This window comes from Dasypus novemcinctus, chromosome 14 (assembly GCF_030445035.2).
Source record: "Dasypus novemcinctus isolate mDasNov1 chromosome 14, mDasNov1.1.hap2, whole genome shotgun sequence".
In the NCBI taxonomy this organism is placed as follows: domain Eukaryota; kingdom Metazoa; phylum Chordata; class Mammalia; order Cingulata; family Dasypodidae; genus Dasypus; species Dasypus novemcinctus.
Window position 1 is genome coordinate 64,128,242 of NC_080686.1, and position 6,000 is coordinate 64,134,241.

The 6,000-nt window shown below is 32.4% G+C and overlaps 1 long non-coding RNA gene across 1 annotated transcript in view; it reads right to left on the reverse strand.

Annotated features, from left to right (window-relative positions):
• The window catches only part of LOC131273297 (uncharacterized), a 31,527-nt gene extending 28,111 nt beyond the window's left edge, over positions 1 to 3,416 (reverse strand). Inside the window, exon 1 of the long non-coding RNA XR_009180485.1 lies at positions 1 to 3,416. This exon is cut by the window's left edge and continues 24,970 nt beyond it. This is a non-coding gene — a long non-coding RNA (uncharacterized lncRNA).
• Positions 3,417 to 6,000: the final 2,584 nt, after the last annotated feature.

Consider the following 6,000-nt stretch of genomic DNA (forward strand, 5'->3'; position numbering starts at 1 on the left):
AAAAGTGAGGTGTTTATTTGGTCTACAAAAACCTAAGCCATTATTAACAATGCCACGTATAGAAAAACCATGCTGCATGCATAAAATGATATAAAGTGACATGATTTTAGCATAATTACTTAATACTGTAGATATATCTACTCAAGTCTGGCTCTGTATGTGCAGATTTTAAATCTGGAGTCATACTATGTACAAAGTCACACCTAAAGTTGAAGCAAAAGAAAGGATGTTCAAAAAAAAAGATGGTATTAACTTAGTATACAGTTCATTCAAAGAATATTTTAAAATACTATTTTAAAAATTTTCAGTTTAAGATGGTAATCCATAATTAATAATGTCAGGTTGAACTTTTATTAATAAAACATCTACTCAGTCAAGTAGATGGATATTTTATTAAATCTTAAGAGTTTTCTGAGTTTTTTTTTTAAAGGTAAACATTAAACTAGCCTGGAATATTCAGAATATAAAGCCACAGTAAACACAACCCCCTAGTGTTGATCTTCATTGTTAAACACTCAAAGTACACAGATCTCTGATTAAAAAAATAAAAATCCACAAAAACCAGTAAGATAAATTAATTAATTCAAGCTCAGTAGTTTAAATATGCTATTTCAGTTATGATTTGGATTGTGGTTAATCATATTATGGAACTAAGGCCTCTACATTAACCACATTTTAAAATATGTACAGTAAATTCCAGATGTTAATGGAAAAAAGCTTTTTTTTTTTTTTTTTGGCAAAAGAGTAATAGTAGTAAATTCTTGTTTGAATTATGACATGATTAACTCACGATAGAGTATCCATAATATAAAATTCAAAATGTTATCTCAAATCTTAGTCAATGTCATCAGGGACTTATCCACCAAACTCAATTTAACTGACCCAAATATTTTTAGTTTTAGCATTATTTTTATGTTAATAGCCAATTACTTCCCCCTTTCAACAATGCATACTTATTATTCTATATAACAAGGTATCAGAATGACAAACTGTTTCCTTTCATTCTTAATATTCAATAAACTCAAAATAGACAAAGACTGCAGAGAAAATGCGAAACAGAATCTCTTGCCATCCTTAGAACTACCAAGCTACACTCGAGATAATTCTAAATTCAGAAAAAAAAGAAGAGGTAATATAATAAACCTCTTAAAATGTAGAAGAAATTACACTAGTTTAGTTTTCTTTAATATCTTCTTTAATAATATATTACAGCATACAACTGAGCCCCAGTCTGTCAGTTAAACATGGGGATGGAGATCCATATGAAGAGAATGGAAACAAGTTCAATTTTAACCCCATTTTTTGGCAACTAATAGAAATACAGAATACAAATGGACCAATTCTCTCTGTATTTTATCAAGTTTTTGAAGACACCATAACAGTTTTATAATAAAACTTTGTAGTGATCTGTTAAAGAATCTTCAAATTAAATAATGAGGCTATTTAAGATTTATATTTCCCTTAATAGCAGATTAAATTCAAACACAAAGGAAAATATACTAACAATTCCCACATGAAGCATGAGAATTAATGTCTTATGCAAGATAAATGTAGCTATTGCCTTATTACTGAGATAGAGTTAAATATGGTGTCTTCAGCTGCTTATTTAAAAAGGGTAAAATATAAGAACAAAAAGTTTTTATTCTTAATTACAGTTAGTAAAACAAATGACAAAAAAAAAAGGAAACCAAAGCTTGTAAATGTTTTTTTTAAATGATGTTACAAAACTTAAATAAAGCACTTTTAAAAACTTAAATTTTAAGTTAACCAGAACTTCTCTAATACCCACAAGAAATTAGGCAAAATCCTGATGTTCTGGTAACCAACAAATTAAGAAACAACAAATATTAAATCTGAAACTTAGGTAATTTAACACATGAAACAAAAGGAGTATACTTGCAAGTCAAGGTACTAAGAGTAAGTGCTAAGAAACTATCACCATTGGAGCTTTTCCTTGGAAGTATTATATTTTAAACTTACACTGAAGACAAACAAGTGGGGCAGAATATGCACAGCTACAAACAAATGCAGTGATGAATTACAGGAGAAAAAAAGAATAAATTTTGTAATCCGCACGATTAGGATGGCTACTCTAAGCAATTACCAGTAAATATTTGAGTGTTCCTCCTACTACGTTAACTTTAAAATTTAAACTGAGTTGAAAGTAAATCCCAATTATAATGGTTTCATTCATACAAGTTAATAGTTGAGAAAAACAAATTAGAAGACCCCCTAAAATAAGTCTTCCTTAAATTGGCAGGATTGACGCCATTCATCCAAACCAACATACTTCCCCATCTTATCCAAAAAAATGTGGATATTGGCCCATATTAATCCTTTTCCAGTTCAGACAGAAGTCATACTATACAGACAGTCTTTGATTATAGGAACCAGAATAAAGTAAATTCCTAAAATCAACAACTTGCAAAAGAAGGCAGAAAGAGGGTTCTGGGAATTAACCCAGCCACAAGTCATTCCAATCTTCCTGTTAATGCAAAATCCATTCACAAAACCGGCCAAATCATTAACTTGCCCAAAACTCCTTAAAAAACTATGAGTCTCAATTTCAAATTAAAGAACTTGAATTCTTTCCAAAAACTCAGGCATAATTTATAAGAGAGAGCTCTTTACCAAGTCACGTGATTTGTCCCACCCATGTTTTATATTAAATAATAAGTGTAATGATTTCATTATGGCATATACTTCAGAGCCTCATCTTTTAGCAGGGCTCACTGTAAGCCAACCACTTTAGGAATTTATGCACTATCTCCAGGATACAACTGGTTGACAACTCTAGCCAGGTCTTATGACAAGTTGAAATGTTCCAACTTCAAATACAAGAAAGGATGAAAGGAGGAAATGGCACATAATTGCAATATACTAAGGGAGCAAGTAAGTCATTTTTCACCTAGATCATCAGCTGCCAATAAAACTGTGTAGACAAATTTAATGAATGAGTACACTCTAGTTTCACTAAAGAATCTGCCACTGAGCTGAGAAATGGGGATAAGAATTGCGCATGCAATTCTAACTGATGAATTCATTAGATTTTTATAAGGCAAATAATATATGAAAAGTTAGAACAGAATTTCTAGAACCATTTATCCTGTGATGTTGTAAAATCAAAGTACTACTTTATTAAATGAGTTATTTTACACAATATGAACATCAATATAATTACAATTGTAAAAAAATTTTTATAACAAGGATGGACTGATTTCAGATTTCCAAATCAGAGTCAACTGTACATTTTACACAGAATTGTCTTTGCATGAAGCTCAAAAGGGAACAGCATAAAAATGAGTGTTTCTGTAGCCCCTTTATTTTTGCTGATCAACAGTTTGTTAGAAAAGCAGCTGCAGGTTTGTTACCTAAGGTCTGAGACAGTAGAAGAGTCAAAGGTGTAATGAATTCACCTATAAAACATAAGAAAAACTTTCAGTGAATGTAACAATTTATGCATGCTACTATCTAAAAAAGCATGTCTAAGTTGTCAAGTTAGTCTCTGACAGAGTGTCACATTAGCCAACTGGATTTTATAAACAACAGATGTTTGATGAATTGGCTTTAAAAAGAAATAATTCTCAAACACACATACACTACCATATAGCAAAAGCAAGCAAAATTCAACCACACAGAAATGTGTAAACTGATGGTTTTCAAGCAACTATAAAGTTAATATAGTATAAGCTTACATTTTGCCCTATATCCTAATGTAAAAAGGTGTTCAGTGACATTGGCCTATATCATTTCTGGGAATGAGTCCTCCAAACACTTTTACTATTGTTTTTTTAAGCTGACAAATCTTTTCCATTCTTGGACCACAGTTGGTCAACTTTTCCCCTATCCCCACCCCCACCTATTCCTCAATTTTTGGTTACAGTAGTAAAAACCTGGTGTTTCAAAAGCATATTGAAAGGAAATGGTCTAGGGAAATGGACTTTTAACAAGAGTAAAATTAAACATTAACTTAAGAAAGGGACGTAATATGAAGTCTCAGCTACAAAGCAAGTGATTTCACCATTACAAAAGATTGTTATACTCTCTTATACAATCCTGACATTTACAAACCAAAGGAAAAAAAATTCAATTACCTGTAAACAACTTTATGCCTGAACATCAGCCAATTCTGGAGGAAGTGGAGTCTTAGGATGCTTGCTCTCAAAGTGCTGCTTGAAGGTCTTAGGGTCTGGCATTTGTGTCTAACAAAATAATTGTGCAAAAAAGGAGGGTTAGACCATAGTCATGAAAGAAAAATAAATGTGTTAACTTTTAAAATACTGTTGCTTTACAATGAACCTGTTCATGACAGACAATTATCACAAAATACGTTTTAAAAAAGATTTATTTTATTTATCTAACACCCCCCCCCCCCCTGTAGTTTGTGCTGGCTTGTCTGCTGTGTCCATTTGCTGTGTGCTCTCTGTGTCTGCTCATCTTCTCTTTAGGAGGTATTGGGAACCAAACCTGGGACCTTCCATGTGGGAGAGAGGTGCTCAATCACTTGAGCCACCTCAGATCCCTGCTTTGCTATGTCTCTGTCTTTCCTCTTTTTGTGTTTCCTTGTTACATCAGCTCACCACGCCTGCTGTTGCACCTGATCACTGTCTTGCTCTCTTCTCCAGGAACCAAACCCAGGACCTCCCATATGGTAGGCAGGAACTCAATCACTTGAGCCACTTCTACTTCCCACAAAACACTTTTAAATTCCTAACATTTAGTGACTGGCATATAAAGAGGGATCTCTTGACAAAGAAATTCCTAACATATTACCACATTTTATATATGAAGAAGAGGTAGGTCACACAGAATGACATATTCTGCCTATCTGATTAACAGCAAATAATAGGTAATTTTTATTGAACCCTTACTATGTTAACAATTCTCATGGAACTTTCAAAATAATCTTGAGTTAGTTCTTACTATCATCCTCATTTTAAATGGTAAGGAAACTAAAACCCAAGGGTATAATTTGCACAAGGCTTCTCTTTTAACCTAAGATTAGGAACTTCAGCTCTCAAATACTACATTATACTATCTCCTAGGCAAAGACCTTCAGTTATTCTTCAGAACATTCAATTAGAAAAAACATAAAAGGGTTTTGTTGTTTTGAGTTTTTAAATATGTTAACTTATGGTAGCACTTTTAGGTGAAGATGTTTCATCATCATTAATTTAGTGAAATTTGTTTTTGCCTTGCCTCTTTATAACAGAATCAGAGGCTGATCAATTTCACTATTTTGATTATATCAAATTAAATACGAACAAGACAGTTAATGTAATAGATTTCCTCTCTCTTAGATTAGTGAGAACTTTTATGTAATTAGGAATGTCTATTTCATTGGTAACAACTTCAATAGACAATAAACTCCCACAGTGAAGGAATCATGTCTTATCAAAATCTTTTCCCATCTGCATTACCGATCCTATCTAGGCAGGGCCTTGAGAATAAAAGGAATATACTTTTTAGACTGATACCAAATGTTTCTGCTGGCACTTCCATTCACTAACTTCAAGGGTAGTGAGCTTAAATAAACAGGTGATAAAGAGACTCTAGCTTGGAATTTGAGAAAATTTCTTTGAGAGGGAGTGTGGGATAGTGCTGGCTCAGACCCCAGCTCTACCACTTACAAGCTGGGTAACAGTACTAATTATTTAAATTATTTATTCTCCATGACTCAGTTTATTCATCTGTAAAATGAGAATAAAATTATTGAGTGTAAAACACCTGGAAAAGTGTCTGATACATGGTAGGAATTCAACAGAGTAATAGTACTATTGGTACTATTATTATTCAAAGCTAACACATTAATTCTAGTAAATGCCCTCAACATGAATATACCCTATATAGTTTTACAGACATCCTACTATGAATTTAGTGGAGGAAAAAAAATGTCAATCTATAACCAGAGGTATATTCACTAGTGTCTTACACAACTTCAGTATTCACTAAATAATGTAAATATGACTTCCTTACAAAACTCACAAAGTTTATTATATG